The following is a 21,403-nucleotide window of genomic DNA, read 5'->3' as shown; positions in this document are numbered from 1 at the left end:
AAAGACTTTTTGATTATGTTTTAGATCATCTCTCCGACTAAGCGCCCAATTGAGGGCCAAGATAGCATCATCATGTTGGATAATAGTATATAAAGACGCGACATCCGCTGTGACTAAGTATACCTCTTCTTTGCCAACTAAGTCCACTTCTTCCAATATTTGTAAAAGATTTTTTGTGTCCTGTAAATAAGCTTTTGTCTGTATCACACTTTTTTGTAGATATAGGTCAAGATACTGGCCCATTCTAGAAGTAATGGATCCTATCCCATTGACAATTGGTCTGCCAGGTGGACATTTTATGTTCTTATGGATTTTCGGCAAAGTATAGATAGTAGGAATCCTACTACTACTAGGAGTTAAATACCTCATTTCTTTGTTAGTTAGTACCCCAGTTGAAACGCCGAAATTCACTAAAGCCTTCAGCTCATACTCATATTGTTTAGTAGGGTCTTTATCCAACTTCTTATACGTATCTTCTTCCATCAACATTTCTATTAGTTGATTGTGATAAAATTATTTTGTCAGTAAAACAACCCCGCCCCCTTTATCGGCGGGTCTTATGATCAGATCCTTTCTTTTTTCCAAACTCTTAATGCCTTCATGAATATATCGTGGATTAGCATTTTTTTGGGGGATGAGAGTTTCCAAATCACGCAACACCAGATTCTTAAAAACGTCTATTTGTTGATTAGCACTATTAGCAGGGTTGAATAGTGACTTATTGCGTAACCCGCTATCAGTCTGCACTGATGCGGTCACAGTGACAGGTTGGGAATTTTTATTCAAGAAATACTTTTTCATGTTAATTTTCCTCATATATTTATGCACATCTATAAATACATTAAATTTGTTTAGTGGTCTCTTCAGGCCACATTTTAATCCCAAATTCAATATATTGATTTCTTTATGTGTCAAGGAGGCTTCTGCTATGTTAAAAATCCCCCCTAGTCCTTTTCGCGTCTTCTTTTCCTGGACCCTTCGTCCTGCTCTGCAGCCTCTCGTTCGTTTCTCCTGAAGTCTGGGGAATATGTTTGATTCCTCTCCCATTGTATCTGATCCCTCCAATGGGGGTCTTGTGCTGGATAGGCCTGCATCGGAGGTCTCCCCCTTCTGGGGTACCCCCGACCTCGTCCTCGCTTCTGCCATCCCCTTCCTCTCCCTAAAAAAGGACGTGGTGACTGTTGATATTCACTATTTTCATATTGTAATGGATTATACCTATTATACACAGGGACCTGGTAATGGTTACCCTGTGGATTCGGGGGTCTTTGTGGGTTCAGGGATTTTCCTCTTACGTTCTGACCTCTCACATTGCTATTTACCTTCCTAACTGGCGTAGATTGATATACCGGTTGGTGCACCGGTCCACCGTTAGTCGGGCGAATTCTAGTAGTGTGGTCATTATTATCCACGTGTTGTAATTCAATCTGTGGATCATCGTCCTGTCTAATTATTTCTTTATTTTCCTCAAATGGACTTCCACTCGTCTGTTGCCATACATAAATGGAATTTGTCATATGTTATATATATATACTCTATAGTTAAAATGGATCCAGGGAAAATTCAATTGCTTCGTGAGGGATCAGGAAGGAATTTTTTCCCCTGCTGTAGCAAATTGAATCATGTTTTGCTGTTTTTTTTTTCTCCTTCCTCAACTGTGGGCATAGGATTGTGTATATGGGATTGTATGCTATTATTTTTTATTTATTTATTTTTATGGTTGAACTAGTTGGATTTGTGTCTTTTTCTAACCTGACTAACAAAGCAACTATGTAACCACAGTATAATACCTGGGACTGGCACATATGGTTGGGACTGCTGACCCTCTGTGCAGCCTGCATACTGGATAGCAATGTACTCTGAAAGTTCGCCGTGCAGGCAACAGCCAACATGAAACAGGAAAGCATAGAGCTGAGATTCTTGGAAATAATGAAATACTGGATTCACAGAAATGGCAGAATTAAAATACAGCACTAGGTGCTGGTCTTACAGGCAGTCAGAGCACAGAAAACTTAAAGCACAAGGCTTAAGGGTAGTGTCAGGTCACCTAGAGCCCAGGTGACAGATGCACACCGTAGGGTTTAGGGGTGCACCGCAAGGTTGTAGACCCTACGGCTGACTGCTGCAGACGGGGGACAGATCCCACTGGGGTTAGAGCGTAAGATTCCCGGGGCGCGGAGTCTAAGAGCCAGCAGGTGTTCACCAGAGCCTCGAGTGGTGAGGATGGACTTGGCTGCAACTGGCTGCAGGTCGCGACCCCCAGGGTCCCCCAGCTCACACCCACAGTAGGCAACAGGAGGATAGGGATGGTGAGGGACAAAGCCAAGGTCGGGGCCACAAGCAGACAAGAATAGTCGGGTACACGCCAAAAGGTCAGGGTCACAGGCAAACAGGGATAGTCAAGACACGCCAAAGTCGGTAACGGAAAACAGTAGCAGAGCACACGGCAGGAAACAGGAAGCTAACACACAAAGGTTGATCAGCAGGATAGGCTAGCAGTGCACAGGTTAATATAGAGTTGTCTGATAGGAGCTAGGGTGGAGCCATGCCAGAGGAAGGATATAAAAGCAGTCAGGTGAAGCTCGGCTGGTCTCTAGAAATGAACACATGCAGACAGGTAAGCAGACGAACTCTATTGCATAACCATGACAGTACCCCCCCTCTTTCGAGGCCTCCCCCTTCCCCGCCTGGGACCAGGTTTAGAGGGGAACTTGAAACTTCCTCAACAGACGAGGTGCAAAGACCTCGGAAGCCGAAATCCACGACCTCTCCTCAGGACCAAAACCTTTCCAATGCACGAGGTACTGGAGAATGCCTCTACAGAGTCTGGAATCTAAAATTTGGCTAACCTCATACTCCTGATCATCCTCAGAGACCATTGCTATGGTAGAGAGAGGACGAGAGAACTTATTGAGGACTAAAGGCTTTAGAAGGGCAACATGGAAGGAGTTAGAGATTTTGAGGCTTTTGGGAATCTGGAGCTTGAAACAAACCGGATTCAGTTTAGAAATTATGGTGTATGGACCAATGAATCTTGGGGCAAATTTGAGGGAAGGAACCCGGAGTTTGATGTTCCTGGTGGAGAGCCAGACTTTGTCTCCTGGCTGAAGAGAAGGTGGCTTACGCCTGCGACGATCAGCAAAACTCTTGAATTTGTTGGCAGCTTTCTGGAGGGAATCATGAACGTCAGCCCACATGGAATTGAATGATTCCTGAACAGTAGCCAAAGCTGGAATGTCAGAAGAACAAGTCATAGGAAGAGGAAGCTGAGGATGTCTTCCATAAACAGTGACAAAGGGTGTTTTCTGAGAAGTGACGTTAACATGATTATTGTGGGAGAACTCAGCCCACGGTAATAGTGATGCCCAATCATCATGATGGGCAGAGACCAAGGTACGGAGAAAGACCTCCAACTCCTGATTAACTCTCTCAGTCTGGCCATTGGATTGGGGATGATAAGAAGAGGTAAAATCCAAGGTAATGTCGAGGGATTTGCAAAAGGCTCTCCAAAAACGAGAAGTAAATTGCACACCCCTGTCCGAGACGACATGAGAAGGAACACCATGAAGGCGGAAAATCTCTCGTACAAAAATGGGAACCAAGACAGGGGCAGAAGGGAGACCAGGAAGAGGAACAAAATAAGCCATCTTGGAGAACCGATCGATTACTACCCAAATGGCCGTATTATTCTCCGATAGTGGAAGATCAGTGATAAAATCCATGGCGATATGAGACCAGGGCTCCTTAGGAATGGGCAAGGGCATGAGAAGACCAGTAAGGGCTTGAGTGGAAGATTTAGACTGAGCACAGACGTGACAAGCCTTAACATAGTCTTTAACATCCGAGCGGAGATTAGGCCACCAGTAGTGACGACTGATAAGCAGGAAGGATCGGAGGAACCCAGCATGACCTGCCACCTTGGAATCATGTCCCCAACGAAGGATCTTAGTTCTTAGCTCCGTGGGAACAAAGGTCTTACCAGGAGGTATTTTTGATTCCAGGGTGGTAGAATGGGCAACAATGCAAGAGGTAGGAATGATCGGCTCAGGATCAGGGTTGGACTCCTTGTCCAAAGTGTCAAATGACCTAGAGAGCGCATCAGCTCGACCGTTGCAGGAACCAGGTTTGTACATAATCGTGAATTTAAAACGAGAAAAGAAGAGACTCCACCTGGCCTGTCTGGGGTTCAGACGTTTAGCATTCTGTAGGTACTGTAGATTCTTATGATCAGTAAAGATCGTTATGGAGTGAGGGGAACCTTCCAAGAGATGACGCCACTCCTCCAATGCCAATTTAATTTTGAGAAGTTCCCGATCACCAATGGCATAATTTCTCTCTGCCTGAGAATTTTTTTTGGAGAAGAACGCACATGGTTGACGTTTCTTCTCAAAGTCCTGAAGAAGCACAGCTCCCACTCCCATCGAAGAAGCGTCTACTTCAATAAAAAATGGGTCCTCAGGATTTGGTCTCCTCAAGAGGGGTCCAGAGACAAAGGCCTGTTTCAGATCGTGAAACGCAGAGACAGCCTCGGAAGGCCAGTCTTTGGCATTCGCACCCTTCTTGGTCAAAGCGATAATAGGCGCAGCAATGGAAGAGTAATTCCTTATGAACTGCCTATAATAATTTGTGAAGCCAAGAAAGCGCTGTGTGGCCTTGAGGCTAGCGGGAAGGGGCCAGTTGGTAATGGCTGAGACCTTTCTAAAATCCATGCGAAGACCCGCACTAGAAACAAAACATCCCAGAAACAGGACCTCGGAACATTCAAAGGAACATTTCTCCATCTTGGCATAGAGATTGTTCTCTCTAAGGCGCTGAAGTACGGTGCGTACATGGATTCTGTGAGCAGGCAGATTTTCGGAAAAGATGAGAATATCATCCAGATAGATGACAACAAACTGGTACAGTAGATCCCTGAATATTTCATTGACAAAGTTCTGGAACACAGCTGGAGCATTACACAAACCAAAAGGCATAACCAAGTACTCGTAATGCCCGTCCCTAGTGTTAAATGCGGTCTTCCATTCATCACCTTCCCGTATTCGAATGAGATTGTATGCACCTCTGAGATCCAACTTAGTGAAAATGGAAGCCCCCTTCAACCTGTCAAATAGCTCAGATATTAGAGGTAAGGGGTAACGGTTTTTAATAGTCACAGCGTTTAAACCTCTATAGTCGATGCAGGGTCTGAGGGTACCATCCTTTTTGGCAACGAAAAAGAACCCTGCTCCTGCAGGCGATGAGGATTTCCGGATGAAACCTCTCTCCAGATTCTCAGCGACATACTCAGACATTGCCTGGGTCTCTGGAATGGACAAAGGGTAGGTACGACCCCTGGGCAGGGTTGCTCCAGGGACAAGGTCAATAGCACAGTCAAAAGATCTGTGAGGAGGAAGCACCTCAGCAGACTTCTTGCAGAACACATCCCGGAAATCGCTGTATGCCGTGGGAAGATCGGATGATACAGATGTGGTAGCAATGGGAAGTTTCCTCTTGAGGGTCACCTTGGGAAGACAAGACGAGAAACACGAAGGACCCCAGGCCAGGATCTGCCCAGATACCCAGTCCACATGTGGCGAGTGGAGCTGTAGCCAAGGAAGGCCCAATACAATGGGGGTAGAGGCCTTGGGTAGGATGAGGAAGGAGATCCACTCCTGGTGGAGTATCCCTACCGACATCCTAATAGGTAGCGTCTGGAAACGGATAGGGCCCCCTGGGAGCACAGTGCCATCAATTGCCGAGACTACTAGTGGAGTAGCGAGGGGAGAAAGGGTAAGCTTCATAGAAGAAGCAGTTCTCCAGTCCATAAAATTTCCGGCAGCCCCAGAGTCCAGATATGCTAGGACCGATTGGGAAGAAGTGCCTACATGGAGGAACACCGGAAGAAGGAGACGAGAAGGTGATGTTTCGGGGTCCAATACTCCACCTTCCAAATGTATTAGTCCCGAGCGTTTCCCGGACGGAGCGAGCAGGAGTCACGAAAATGACCCCTGCCCCCACAATAAAGACACAAGCCCAGAGTTCTGCGTCTAGTACGTTCTTCGGGGGTTAGTCTGGTCCGGCCCAGCTGCATGGGTTCCTCAGCAGACAGAGGATGCTCGACAGGGCGACGGGGAAAAAGCTCAGGCTGATTAGAACCTGGGGGGTGCTGGCGTCTTTTTTCTAAGGACCTCTCCTGGAAACGAATGTCAATCTGATTACATAAGGAAATGACATCGTCCAGACCGGCGGGGATAGCTCTTCCTGCTAATTCGTCCTTCACTCGGTCAGAGAGGCCATGTAAAAAGGTTGCGACCAGGGCCTCATTGTTCCAGCTCAATTCCGCCATAAGGATACGAAACTGAAGTGCATATTGGCCCACTGAACAAGATTCTTGGCGAAGGCGTAAAAGGGCACTAGCCGCAGAAGAAACCCGAGCTGGCTCCTTGAAGATGTTACGAAAAAGCTTCAAGAAGTTGGACAGGCTGGAAACCACTGGATCATTTTTCTCCCACAGGGGAGCAGCCCAGGCTAAAGCTTCACTGGAGAGGAGGGAAATTATATAGGCTACCTTTGCCCGATCGGACAGAAAGTTTTGAGGCTGGAGCTCAAAATGAATGGTGCATTGGCTGAGGAAGCCCCTGCAGGCCTTGGAGTCCCCAGAGAAACGGGACGGAGCTGGCAGTAAAAATGAATGCGTGGATGCGACTGGTGCGATAGGTGCAGTCGCAGACTGTACTTGAGGCTGCAGGTTCGGGGTTCCCAAGGAAGCCTGTAGCTGCTCAAAGCGGGAAGCCAGATCCTGAAGGAATTGCATCACCTGAGTCTGATTAGATTCCTGGGTCTCGAGTCTCCGCACTATGCCCTGCAATGGATCGACTGCAGGGAGTGGCACGTCAGCCGGGTCCATGGCTGATCAAACTGTCAGGTCACCTAGAGCCCAAGTGACAGATGCACACCGTAGTGTTAAGGGGTGCACCGCAAGGTTGTGGACCCTACGGCTGACTTTTGCAGACGGGGGACAGATCCCATTGGGGTTAGAGCGTAAGATTCCCCGGGGTGCGGAGTCTACGAGCCAGCAGGTGTTCACCAGAGCCTCGAGTGGTGAGGATGGACTTAGCTGCAACTGGCTCCAGGTCGCGACCCCCAGGGTCTCCCAGCTCACACCCACAGTAGGCAACAGGAGGATAGGGATGGTGAGGGACAAAGCCAAGGTCGGGGCCACAAGCAGACAAGAATAGTCGGGTACACGCCAAAAGGTCAGGGTCACAGGCAAACAGGGATAGTCAAGACACGCCAAAGTCGGTAACGGAAAACAGTAGCAGAGCACACGGCAGGAAACAGGAAGCTAACACACAAAGGTTGATCAGCAGGATAGGCTAGCAGTGCACAGGTTAATATAGAGTTGTCTGATAGGAGCTAGGGTGGAGCCATGCCAGAGGAAGGATATAAAAGCAGTCAGGTGAAGCTCGGCTGGTCTCTAGAAATAAACACATGCAGACAGGTAAGCAGACAAACTCTATTGCATAACCATGACAGGTAGATTGTAGTAAAGGAGTGCACAGCAGTGGGATGTAAGCATACAGGAACCAGGGCCGAACTGGGAATAAAAACCAGCCCTGGAAAAATTTAAACCAGCCCCATAGCATTATTATACCAGCCCAACAGCAAACATCATTATTTTCCTGTTCATGAAAAGGAAAACCATGCATTTTAAAGCACATTTGAAGGATGTATTATATATGAAAGCACATAGGGCTTTATATTATAGGAAACCCTTACATTGTTGTATTCACTCCCCCCTTACATCAGTGACCCCCCTCAGACTGGCCTGGCATCACTGTCACTGACCTCCTCTCAGGTGCACTGTGCCGGGCTTAGTCAGTTGGCTCCAGCTTGGTGGCTATGGTTTTATCCTATAGTCTCCTCTCTACAGACCACACACGTCTGACTTATCCCATGATCCCCATCCCGGCAGCGCTCCCTCTCTTGACTCCTCTCCAGCCTCCCACAGAGACTGCAGACATGATATAAGACAAGAGATGGTTAGAGGTTGGGAACATGATACAAGAGATGGTCAGGGACTGCAGACATGGTACAAGAGATGGTCAGAGACCGCAGACACGATACAAGAGAGGGTCAGAGAATGCAGTCATGATACAAGAGATGGTCAGAGAATGCAGACATGATACAAGAGATGGTCAGAGAATGCAGACATGATACAAGAGATGGTCAGAGAATGTAGAACATGATACAGGAGATTTTCAGAGACTGCAGACATAATACAGGAGATGGTCAGACAATGCAGACATGGTACAAGAGATGGTCAGAGAATGCAGACATGATACAGGAGATGGTCAGACAATGCAGACATGGTACAAGAGATGGTCAGAGACTGCAGACATAATACAAGAGATGGTCAGACAATGTAGAAATGGTACAAGAGATGGTCAGAGAATGCAGACATGATACAAGAGATAGCTAGAGACTGCAGCCATGATACAAGAGATGGTCAGAGACTGCAGACATGATACAGGAGATGGTCAGAGACTGCAGACATGGTAAAAGAGATCAATGCTGCCTCAGAAGTGGCCATCAATGCAGTCTCGCTGTGCCCATCAAATGCAGCTTCACGGTGCTCATGAATGTAGCCTCACTGTGCCCATCAATGTAGCCTCACTGCCCATCAATGCAGCCTCACTGTGCCCATGAATCCAGCCTCACTGTGCCCATAAATGCAGCTTCACTGTGCCCATGAATGCAGCCTCACTATCCATCAAATACAGCATTACTGTGCCTGTGCATGCAGCCTCACAGTGCCCATGATTGCAGTGTCACTGTGCCCGTGATTGCAGCCTTACTGTGCCCATCAATTCAGCCTCACTTTGCCCATCAATGCAGCATCGCTGTGCCCATCAATGCAGCCCCATTGAGCCCGTGAATGCAGCCTCACTGTGCCCATAAATGCAGCTTCACTGTGCCCATGAATGCAGCCTCACTGTCCATCAAATACAGCATTACTGTGCCTGTGAATGCAGCCTCACAGTGCCCATGATTGCAGTGTCACTGTGCCCGTGATTGCAGCCTTACTGTGCCCATCAATTCAGCCTCACTGTGCCCATCAATGCAGCATCGCTGTGCCCATCAATGCAGCCCCATTGAGCCCGTGAATGCAGCCTCACTGTGCCCATCAATGCAGCCTCACTGTGCCCATCAATGCAGCCTCACTGTCCGTTAAATGCAGCTTTACTTTGCCTGTCAATGCAGCCTTACTGTGCCTATAAATGCAGCCCTACTGTGCCCATCAATGTAGCCTCACTGTGCCCGTCAATGCAGCCTCATTGCTCCCATGAATGCAGCCTTTATTGTGCCTGTGAATGCAGCATCACTGTGCCTGTGAATGCAGCCTCACAGTGCCCATGATTGCAGTGTCACTGTGCCCGTGATTGAAGCCTTACTGTGCCCATCAATTCAGCCTCACTGTGCTCATCAATGCAGCATCGCTGTGCCCATCAATGCAGCCCCATTGAGCCCGTGAATGCAGCCTCACTGTGTCCATCAATGCAGCCTCACTGTGCCCATCAATGCAGCCTCACTGTGCCCGTCAATGCAGCTTTATTGCTCCCATGAATGCAGCCTTTATTGTGCCTGTGAATGCAGCATCACTATGCTCGTGAATGCAGCCTCACTGTGCCTGTGAATGCAGTCTCGCTGTCCATCAAATGCAGCTTCACTGTGCCCATGAATGCAGTCTCACTGTACCCATGAATGCAGCCACACTGTGCCCATAAATGCAGCCTCACTGTTCATCAAATGCAGCATTGCTGTGCCTGTGAATGCAGCCTCAATGTGTCCATGATTGCAGTGTCACTGTGCCCATGATTGCAGCCTTACTTTGCCCATGATTGCAGCCTTACTGTGCCCATCAATTCAACCCCACTGTGCCCATCAATGCAGCCTCATTGTTCCCATGAATGCAGCCTTTATTGTGCCTGTGAATGAGCCTCACTGTGCCCATGAATGCAGCTTTACTGTTCCCGTCAATGCAGCCTTACTGTGCCCATCAATGTGCACGTGAATGCAGCCACACTGTATCCGTGAATGCAGCCTCACTGTACCCATTAATGCAGTCTCACTGTCCATCAAATGCAGCTTCACTGTGCCCATGAATGCAGCCTCGCTGTGCCCATGAATGCAGCCTCACTGTGCCCGTGCATGCAGCTTCACTGTGCCCGGGCATGCAGCCTCACTTAGCCATGCATGCAGCCTCACTATGACCGTGAATGCAGCCTCACTGTGCCCATCAATGCAACCTCACTGTCCATCAAATGCAGCTTTACTGTGCCCATGAATGCAGCCTCACTGGGCCCATTAATTCAGCCTCACTGTGCCCATGAATGCAGCCTCACTGTGCCCGTGAATTCAGCCGCACTGTGCCGTGAATGCAGCCTCACTGTCCATCAAATGTAGCGTCACTGCGCCCATGAATGCAGCTTCACTGTGCCCGTGAATGCAGCCTCATTGTGCCTGTGAATGCAACCTCATTGTCCATCAAATGCAGCTTCACTGTGCCCATGAATGCAGCTTCACTGTGTCTGTGAACACAGCCTCCCTGTGCCCGTGAATGCAGCATCCCTGTGCCTGAGAATGCAGCCTCACTGTGCCCATGAATGCAACCTCACTGTCCATCAAATGCAGCTTTACTGTGCCCATGAATGCAGCCTCACTGTGCCCATCAATGCAACCTCACTGTCCATCAAATGCAGCTTTACTGTGCCCATGAATGCAGCCTCACTGGGCCCATTAATTCAGCCTCACTGTGCCCATGAATGCAGCCTCACTGTGCCCGTGAATTCAGCCGCACTGTGCCGTGAATGCAGCCTCACTGTCCATCAAATGTAGCTTCACTGCGCCCATGAATGCAGCTTCACTGTGCCCGTGAATGCAGCCTCATTGTGCCTGTGAATGCAACCTCATTGTCCATCAAATGCAGCTTCACTGTGCCCATGAATGCAGCTTCACTGTGTCTGTGAACACAGCCTCCCTGTGCCCGTGAATGCAGCATCCATGTGCCTGAGAATGCAGCCTCACTGTGCCCATGAATGCAGCCTCACTGTCCATCAAATGCAGCTTCACTGTGCCCATGAATGCAGCCTCACTGGGCCCATGAATGCAGCCTCACTGTGCCCGTGAATGCAGCCTCACTGTGCCCATGAATGCAGCCTCACTGTCCATCAAATGCAGCTTTACAATGCCCGTGAATGCAGCCTCACTGTGTCCATGAATGCAGCCTTACTGTGCCCATGAATGCAGCCTCACTGTGCCCCTCAATGCAGCTTCACTGTCCATCAAATGAATCTTCAATATGGCCGTAAATGCAGCCTCACTGTGCCCATGAATGCAGCCTCACTGTGCCTGTGAATGCAGCCTCAATGGGCCTGTGAATGCAGCCTCACTGTGCCCGTGAATGCAGCCTCACTGTTCCCCCGAATGCAGCCTCACTGTCCATCAAATGCAGCTTTACTGTGCTCGTGATAGCAGCCTTACTGTGTCCATGAATGCAGCCTTACTGTGCCCATCAATTCAGCCCTACTGTGCCCATCAATGCAGCCTCATTTTGCCCATGAATGCAGCCTTTATTGAGAATGTAGCCTCACTCTTTCCATGAATGTAGCCTCACGATGCCTCTGAATGCAGCCTCACTGTCCATCAAATGCAGCTTTACTGTACCCATGAATGCAGCCTCACTGTGCCCATGAATGCAGCCTAACTGTGTCCATTAATGCAGCCTCCCTGTGCATCAAATGCAGCCTCACTGTGCCTGTAAACACAGCCTCACTGTGCCCATGAATTCAGCCTCACTGTCCATCAAATGCAGCTTCACTGCACCCATGAAAGCAGCCTCACTGGGCCCATGAATGCAGCCTCACTGTGCCCGTGCATGCAGCCTCACTGTCCATCAGATGCAGCTTTATTGTGCCCATGAATTCAGCCTCATTGTGCCTGTGAATGCAGCCTCACTGTGCCCATGAATACAGCCTCACTGTACATCAAATGCAGCTTTACTGTACCCGTGAATGCAGCCTCACTAGGCCCGTGAATGTAGCCTCACTGTGTCCATGAATGCAGCCTCATTGTGACTGTGAATGCAGCCTCACTGTGCCTATGAATGCAGCCTCACTGTCTATCAAATTCAGCTTTACTGTGCTCGTGATAGCAGCCTTACTGTGTCCGTGAATGCAGCCTTACTGTTCCCATCAATGCAGCCCTACTGTGCCCATCAATGCAGCCTCATTTTGCCCATGAATGCAGCCTTTATTGTGAATATAGCCTCACTCTTTCCATGAATGTAGCCTCACGATGCCTCTGAATGCAGCCTCACTGTCCATCAAATGCAGCTTTACTGTACCCATGAATGCAGCCTCACTGTGCCCATGAATGCAGCCTAACTGTGTCCATTAATGCAGCCTCCCTGTCCATCAAATGCAGCCTCACTGTGCCTATGAACACAGCCTCACTATGCCCATAAATTCAGCCTCACTGTCCATCAAATGCAGCTTCACTGCACCCATGAAAGCAGCCTCACTGGGCCCATGAATGCAGCCTCACTGTGCCCGTGCATGCAGCCTCACTGTCCATCAGATGCAGCTTCATTGTGCCCATGAATTCAGCCTCATTGTGCCTGTGAATGCAGCCTCACTGTGTCCATGAATGCAACCTCACTGTGCCTGTGAATGCAGCCTCACTGTCCATCAAATGCAGCTTTACTGTACCCATGAATGCAGCCTCACTGTGCCCATGAATGCAGCCTCACTGTCCATCAAATGCAGCCTCACTGTGCCTGTGAACGCAGCCTCACTGTGCCCATGAATGCAGCCTCCCTGTCCATCAAATGCAGCTTCACTGTACCCGTGAAAGCAGCCTCACTGGGCCCGTGATTACATCCTCACTGTGCCCGTGAATGCAGCTTCACTGTCCATCAGATGCAGCTTTACTGTGCCCATGAATGCAGCCTCTTTGTGCCTGTGAATGCAGCCTCACTGTGCCCATGAATACAGCCTCACTGTCCATCAAATGCAGCTTTACTGTATCCGTGAATGCAGCCTCACTGTGTCCTTGAATTCAGCCTTAATGTGCCCATCAATGCAGCCCTACTGTGCCCATGAATGCAGCCTCATTTTTCCCATGAATGCAGCCTTTATTGTGCCTGTATGTTTAATGTGCCCATCAATGCAGTCTCACTGTGCTCATGAATGCAGTCTCACTGTGCCCATGAATGCAGTCTCACTGTGCCCATGAATGCAGCCTCACTGTGTCTGTGAATGCAGCTTTACTGTGTCCATAAATGGAGCCTCACTGTACCCATGAATGCGGCCTCGCTGTGCCCATGAATGCAGCCTCACTGTGCCCATCAATGCAACCTCACCGTGTCCATCAGTGCTGCTTTACTGTGCCTGTGAATGCAGCCTCACTGTGCCTATAAATGCAGCCTCACTGTGCCCATGAATGCAGCCTCACTGTGCATGTGACTGCAGCCTCACTGTGCCCATGAATGCAGCCTCACTGTGCCTGTGACTGCAGCCTCACCATGCCCATGATAGCAACCTCACTGTGCCCATGAATGCAGCTTCACTGTCCATCAAATGCAGTTTAACTGTGCCCATGAATGCAGCCTCATTGTGACTGTGAATGCAGCCTCACTGTGCCCATGAATGCAGCCTTACTGTGCCCATGAATGCAGCCTCAAATATACTGGGGATGCGGGGATCACACTGAAAGACATTGGAAGATTCTTGCAAACAGACACTAAGAACATGGAGGGTCCAATTACAGAACAAATAGGAATATCAGGGTCACTAGGAGCCTCTCAGAACATAGAACACAAGGAGTATAGGAATATTCTCATAAAGCCAGAGACACTAGGAATATTCTTGGAAGTACAAAATTACTGGAGCAACTGGCACTAGGAAAATTAGAGGTTGTTCAGGCTATGCCTGAGGAAGTTATCCTAGCTTAAATAGAAAAGGGAGATAGCCTGGATGGGAGTGTAACTAACTGGATCAACAGCAGGTGCTTAATGAGTCTGGAGCACAAGTCACACCCCATTCTCAACAACTGTTCAAAATAACTCAGACTTTGCAGAGTAAGGTTCTTGCAGTATTGTTTGTGATTTCAGGCGTGACTTGCATAGACATCTGTGCATGAAGATGCACTGACCTGGGGCTTCAAGTGAAGTCGTACAATTTCAAAGTCGGATTCAGTGTGAACGGCGGCTGAAAGTTAAAGCTATGGAAATACTTATACTAGCATGTCTGCTGATCTTTGGAAATAGAGATGACATAGCAGAAAAGTTGCAGGTATGCTATGCAAAGTGGCTATGTGGGTAGTCACTGATGCAAACATATAACTGTAAAATGCTACATTATATATTTTTATAAAAGAAATACAGTAAAACATTTTATTTAACCACTTAATAACCGCCCTATAGCCGAATGACGGCTTCAGGGCGGTTTCTTAACTCTGGGAGGCCGTCATATGACGTCCTCCCAGAATTCCGCTCTAGCGCGCCCCCACAGGACCCGGCGCATCACGGATCATGGTAAACATAGCGGCCGTTTACCACGTGATCGCTCCGTCAAATGACGGAGTGATCACTTGTAAACAAACCGGCGTCATGTTATGACGCTGGTTCCTCCCTCCCCCTCTCTGTACCGATCGGAACAGCGGAGGGGGAAGAGATCGGTGTCAGCAGCGATGTGGGCTGCATCTGCAGTGCCCACATCGCTGCTCACTGAAAATTAACCCTGCAATAACCCTACCGACTCGCCAATACGATCAAATCCAGAATCTTTTTTTTTTTTCAGGCTTCCCAGCTTAGAGATGAGATGTGGGTCTTATTGACCTAATATCTCACCGTAAAGAGGACCTGTCATGCCATATTCCTATTACAAGGGATGTTTACATTCCTTGTAATAGGAATAAAAGTGATCAAAAAATTTATTTTTGGGGAAAAAAATGTCAAACTAAAATAAATAAAGTAAAATGAACAATAATTTTTTTTTTTTAAAGCGCCCCTGTGCGCATGTGCTCGCATGCAGAAGCGAACGCATACGTAAGTCCCGCCCACATATGAAAACGGTGTTCAAACCACACATGTGAGGTATCGCTGCAAACGTTAGAGTGAGAGCAATAATTCTAGCCCTAGACCTCCTCTGTAACTCAAAACATATAACCAGTAAAAAAAAAATTAAATCGTCGCCTATGGGGATTTTTAAGTAGCGACGTTTGGCGCCATTCCACGAGCCTGTGCAATTTTGAAGAGTGACATGTTGGGTATCGATTTACTCGGTGTAACTTCATTTTTCACATTATGCAAAAATTGGGCTAACTTTACTGTGTTTTTTTTTTTAAGCACAAAACTGTTTTTTTCCAAAAAAAAGCATTCGAAAAATTGCTGCGCAAATACTGTGCGAGATAAAAGGTTGCAACAACCACCATTGTATTCTCCAGGGTGTTTGCTAAAAAAACATATATAATGTTTTGGGATTTGATGTACATGTAGGAGAGAAATGTCAGAATTGTCCTGGGTGCTCCAGAACGCCTGATGGCGCTCCCTGCATGTTGGGCCTCTGTATGTGGCCACACTGTGTAAAAGTCTCACACATGTGGTATCGCCGTACTCGGGAGTAATAGCAGAATGTGTTTTGGGGTGTAATTTGTGGTATGCATATGCTGTGTGAGAAATAAACTGATAATATGACAATTTTGTGATATTGTGCAGCCTCACTGTGCCCATGAATGCAGCCTCACTGTCCATCAAATGCAGCTTTACAATGCCCGTGAATGCAGCCTCACTGTGTCCATGAATGCAGCCTTACTGTGCCCATGAATGCAGCCTCACTGTGCCCCTCAATGCAGCTTCACTGTCCATCAAATGAATCTTCAATATGGCCGTAAATGCAGCCTCACTGTGCCCATGAATGCAGCCTCACTGTGCCTGTGAATGCAGCCTCAGTGGGCCTGTGAATGCAGCCTCACTGTGCCCGTGAATGCAGCCTCACTGTTCCCCCGAATGCAGCCTCACTGTCCATCAAATGCAGCTTTACTGTGCTCGTGATAGCAGCCTTACTGTGTCCATGAATGCAGCCTTACTGTGCCCATCAATGCAGCCCTACTGTGCCCATCAATGCAGCCTCATTTTGCCCATGAATGCAGCCTTTATTGAGAATGTAGCCTCACTCTTTCCATGAATGTAGCCTCACGATGCCTCTGAATGCAGCCTCACTGTCCATCAAATGCAGCTTTACTGTACCCATGAATGCAGCCTCACTGTGCCCATGAATGCAGCCTAACTGTGTCCATTAATGCAGCCTCCCTGTGCATCAAATGCAGCCTCACTGTGCCTGTAAACACAGCCTCACTGTGCCCATGAATTCAGCCTCACTGTCCATCAAATGCAGCTTCACTGCACCCATGAAAGCAGCCTCACTGGGCCCATGAATGCAGCCTCACTGTGCCCGTGCATGCAGCCTCACTGTCCATCAGATGCAGCTTCATTGTGCCCATGAATTCAGCCTCATTGTGCCTGTGAATGCAGCCTCACTGTGCCCATGAATACAGCCTCACTGTACATCAAATGCAGCTTTACTGTACCCGTGAATGCAGCCTCACTAGGCCCGTGAATGTAGCCTCACTGTGTCCATGAATGCAGCCTCATTGTGACTGTGAATGCAGCCTCACTGTGCCTATGAATGCAGCCTCACTGTCCATCAAATTCAGCTTTACTGTGCTCGTGATAGCAGCCTTACTGTGTCCGTGAATGCAGCCTTACTGTTCCCATCAATGCAGCCCTACTGTGCCCATCAATGCAGCCTCATTTTGCCCATGAATGCAGCCTTTATTGTGAATGTAGCCTCACTCTTTCCATGAATGTAGCCTCACGATGCCTCTGAATGCAGCCTCACTGTCCATCAAATGCAGCTTTACTGTACCCATGAATGCAGCCTCACTGTGCCCATGAATGCAGCCTAACTGTGTCCATTAATGCAGCCTCCCTGTCCATCAAATGCAGCCTCACTGTGCCTATGAACACAGCCTCACTATGCCCATAAATTCAGCCTCACTGTCCATCAAATGCAGCTTCACTGCACCCATGAAAGCAGCCTCACTGGGCCCATGAATGCAGCCTCACTGTGCCCGTGCATGCAGCCTCACTGTCCATCAGATGCAGCTTCATTGTGCCCATGAATTCAGCCTCATTGTGCCTGTGAATGCAGCCTCACTGTGTCCATGAATGCAACCTCACTGTGCCTGTGAATGCAGCCTCACTGTCCATCAAATGCAGCTTTACTGTACCCATGAATGCAGCCTCACTGTGCCCATGAATGCAGCCTCACTGTCCATCAAATGCAGCCTCACTGTGCCTGTGAACGCAGCCTCACTGTGCCCATGAATGCAGCCTCCCTGTCCATCAAATGCAGCTTCACTGTACCCGTGAAAGCAGCCTCACTGGGCCCGTGATTACATCCTCACTGTGCCCGTGAATGCAGCTTCACTGTCCATCAGATGCAGCTTTACTGTGCCCATGAATGCAGCCTCTTTGTGCCTGTGAATGCAGCCTCACTGTGCCCATGAATACAGCCTCACTGTCCATCAAATGCAGCTTTACTGTATCCGTGAATGCAGCCTCACTGTGTCCTTGAATTCAGCCTTAATGTGCCCATCAATGCAGCCCTACTGTGCCCATGAATGCAGCCTCATTTTTTCCATGAATGCAGCCTTTATTGTGCCTGTATGTTTAATGTGCCCATCAATGCAGTCTCACTGTGCTCATGAATGCAGTCTCACTGTGCCCATGAATGCAGTCTCACTGTGCCCATGAATGCAGCCTCACTGTGTCTGTGAATGCAGCTTTACTGTGTCCATAAATGGAGCCTCACTGTACCCATGAATGCGGCCTCGCTGTGCCCATGAATGCAGCCTCACTGTGCCCATCAATGCAACCTCACCGTGTCCATCAGTGCTGCTTTACTGTGCCTGTGAATGCAGCCTCACTGTGCCTATAAATGCAGCCTCACTGTGCCCGTGAATGCAGCCTCACTGTGCATGTGACTGCAGCCTCACTGTGCCCATGAATGCAGCCTCACTGTGCCTGTGACTGCAGCCTCACCATGCCCATGATAGCAACCTCACTGTGCCCATGAATGCAGCTTCACTGTCCATTAAATGCAGTTTAACTGTGCCCATGAATGCAGCCTCATTGTGACTGTGAATGCAGCCTCACTGTGCCCATGAATGCAGCCTTACTGTGCCCATGAATGCAGCCTCAAATATACTGGGGATGCGGGGATCACACTGAAAGACATTGGAAGATTCTTGCAAACAGACACTAAGAACATGGAGGGTCCAATTACAGAACAAATAGGAATATCAGGGTCACTAGGAGCCTCTCAGAACATAGAACACAAGGAGTATAGGAATATTCTCATAAAGCCAGAGACACTAGGAATATTCTTGGAAGTACAAAATTACTGGAGCAACTGGCACTAGGAAAATTAGAGGTTGTTCAGGCTATGCCTGAGGAAGTTATCCTAGCTTAAATAGAAAAGGGAGATAGCCTGGATGGGAGTGTAACTAACTGGATCAACAGCAGGTGCTTAATGAGTCTGGAGCACAAGTCACACCCCATTCTCAACAACTGTTCAAAATAACTCAGACTTTGCAGAGTAAGGTTCTTGCAGTATTGTTTGTGATTTCAGGCGTGACTTGCATAGACATCTGTGCATGAAGATGCACTGACCTGGGGCTTCAAGTGAAGTCGTACAATTTCAAAGTCGGATTCAGTGTGAACGGCGGCTGAAAGTTAAAGCTATGGAAATACTTATACTAGCATGTCTGCTGATCTTTGGAAATAGAGATGACATAGCAGAAAAGTTGCAGGTATGCTATGCAAAGTGGCTATGTGGGTAGTCACTGATGCAAACATATAACTGTAAAATGCTACATTATATATTTTTATAAAAGAAATACAGTAAAACATTTTATTTAACCACTTAATAACCGCCCTATAGCCGAATGACGGCTTCAGGGCGGTGTCTTAACTCTGGGAGGCCGTCATATGACGTCCTCCCAGAATTTCGCTCTAGCGCGCCCCCACAGGACCCGGCGCATCACGGATCACGGTAAACATAGCGGCCGTTTACCACGTGATCGCTCCGTCAAATGACGGAGTGATCACTTGTAAACAAACCGGCGTCATGTTATGACGCTGGTTCCTCCCTCCCCCTCTCTGTACCGATCGGAACAGCGGAGGGGGAAGAGATCGGTGTCAGCAGCGATGTGGGCTGCATCTGCAGTGCCCACATCGCTGCTCACTGAAAATTAACCCTGCAATAACCCTACCGACTCGCCAATACGATCAAATCCAGAATCTTTTTTTTTTTTCAGGCTTCCCAGCTTAGAGATGAGATGTGGGTCTTATTGACCTAATATCTCACCGTAAAGAGGACCTGTCATGCCATATTCCTATTACAAGGGATGTTTACATTCCTTGTAATAGGAATAAAAGTGATCAAAAAATTTATTTTTGGGGAAAAAAATGTCAAACTAAAATAAATAAAGTAAAATGAACAATAATTTTTTTTTTTAAAGCGCCCCTGTGCGCATGTGCTCGCATGCAGAAGCGAACGCATACGTAAGTCCCGCCCACATATGAAAACGGTGTTCAAACCACACATGTGAGGTATCGCTGCGAACGTTAGAGTGAGAGCAATAATTCTAGCCCTAGACCTCCTCTGTAACTCAAAACATATAACCAGTAAAAAAAAAATTAAATCGTCGCCTATGGGGATTTTTAAGTAGCGACGTTTGGCGCCATTCCACGAGCCTGTGCAATTTTGAAGAGTGACATGTTGGGTATCGATTTACTCGGTGTAACTTCATCTTTCACATTATGCAAAAATTGGGCTAACTTTACTGTGTTTTTTTTTTTTAAGCACAAAACTGTTTTTTTCCAAAAAAAAGCATTCGAAAAATTGCTGCGCAAATACTGTGCGAGATAAAAGGTTGCAACAACCACCATTGTATTCTCCAGGGTGTTTGCTAAAAAAACATATATAATGTTTTGGGATTTGATGTACATGTAGGAGAGAAATGTCAGAATTGTCCTGGGTGCTCCAGAACGCCTGATGGCGCTCCCTGCATGTTGGGCCTCTGTATGTGGCCACACTGTGTAAAAGTCTCACACATGTGGTATCGCCGTACTCGGGAGTAATAGCAGAATGTGTTTTGGGGTGTAATTTGTGGTATGCATATGCTGTGTGAGAAATAAACTGATAATATGACAATTTTGTGAAAAAAAAAAAAAAAGTAAAAAAAATCTTGATTTTGCAAAGAATTGTGGGAAAAAATTACTACTTCAAAAAACTCATCATGGCTCTTACTAAATACCTTGGAATGTCTTCTTTCCAAAAAGGGGTCATTTGGGGGGTATTTGTACTTTTCTGGCATGTTAGGGTCTCAAGAATTGAAATAGGCCGTCAGTACTTCAGGTGTGATCAATTTTCAGATATTGGCACCACAGCTTGTGGACTCTATAACTTTCACAAAGACCAAATAATATCCACCAATTTGTACTTATTTTTACCAAAGATATGTAGTGGTATAAATTTTGGCCAAAATTTATGAAGAAAAAATTACTAATCTGCTAAATTTTATAACAGAAATGAAGAAAAATTCATTTTTTTACAGAATTTTCTGTATTTTTTCTTCTATAGCACAAAAAATAAAAAACCCAGCGGTGATTAAATACCACAAAAAGAAAGCTCCATTTGTGTGAAAAAAAGGACAAAAATTTCATATAGGTCCAGTGTTGCATGACTGAGTAATTGTCATTCAAAATGTGAGAGCACCGAAAGCTGAAAATTGGTCTGGTTATTAAGGGTGTTTATAAGTGCCCAGTGATCAAGTGGTTAAAAGCAAGACACAAACCTATAAATTAAAATGAAGACACGTTTCTTTGTGCTTTCTTTAGGTATTTAAGTTTTATGAAAGGCAGTACACTGAGAGGAAATTCTTTTCACACATTTAAATATTTTATTACATTACATACAGTATTTTGAGTCAATTAAGCCTGAGCTATGCAGTTCAGTTATATTATTCATAGTCCTTTTAAGCAAGTTATGCCGCACTTTTAACCAGTAACAGAAATATCCTTAGGCACCATTTATACTTTTATGGGCACAATATTTAATTAAGTAAGCATAAGAACTTGGATGTAATATTTTATCAATGTTTATCAGTTGTTGAAAATATTGTTTTACATATCATGCTATAGAATGTCATCATAGACTCCAATCAAACCTCAATTGATTTATTTTTAACACAATAACTCATTTCAGTTGTTTTGTAGTCTCAATATGCAGAAAAT

Source organism: Lithobates pipiens, unplaced genomic scaffold (genome assembly GCF_037356315.1).
Source record: "Lithobates pipiens isolate NorthernLeopardFrog02 unplaced genomic scaffold, aLitPip1_a1.2 Scaffold_16, whole genome shotgun sequence".
In the NCBI taxonomy this organism is placed as follows: Eukaryota; Metazoa; Chordata; class Amphibia; order Anura; family Ranidae; genus Lithobates; species Lithobates pipiens.
This window is presented reverse-complemented; position numbering follows the sequence as displayed.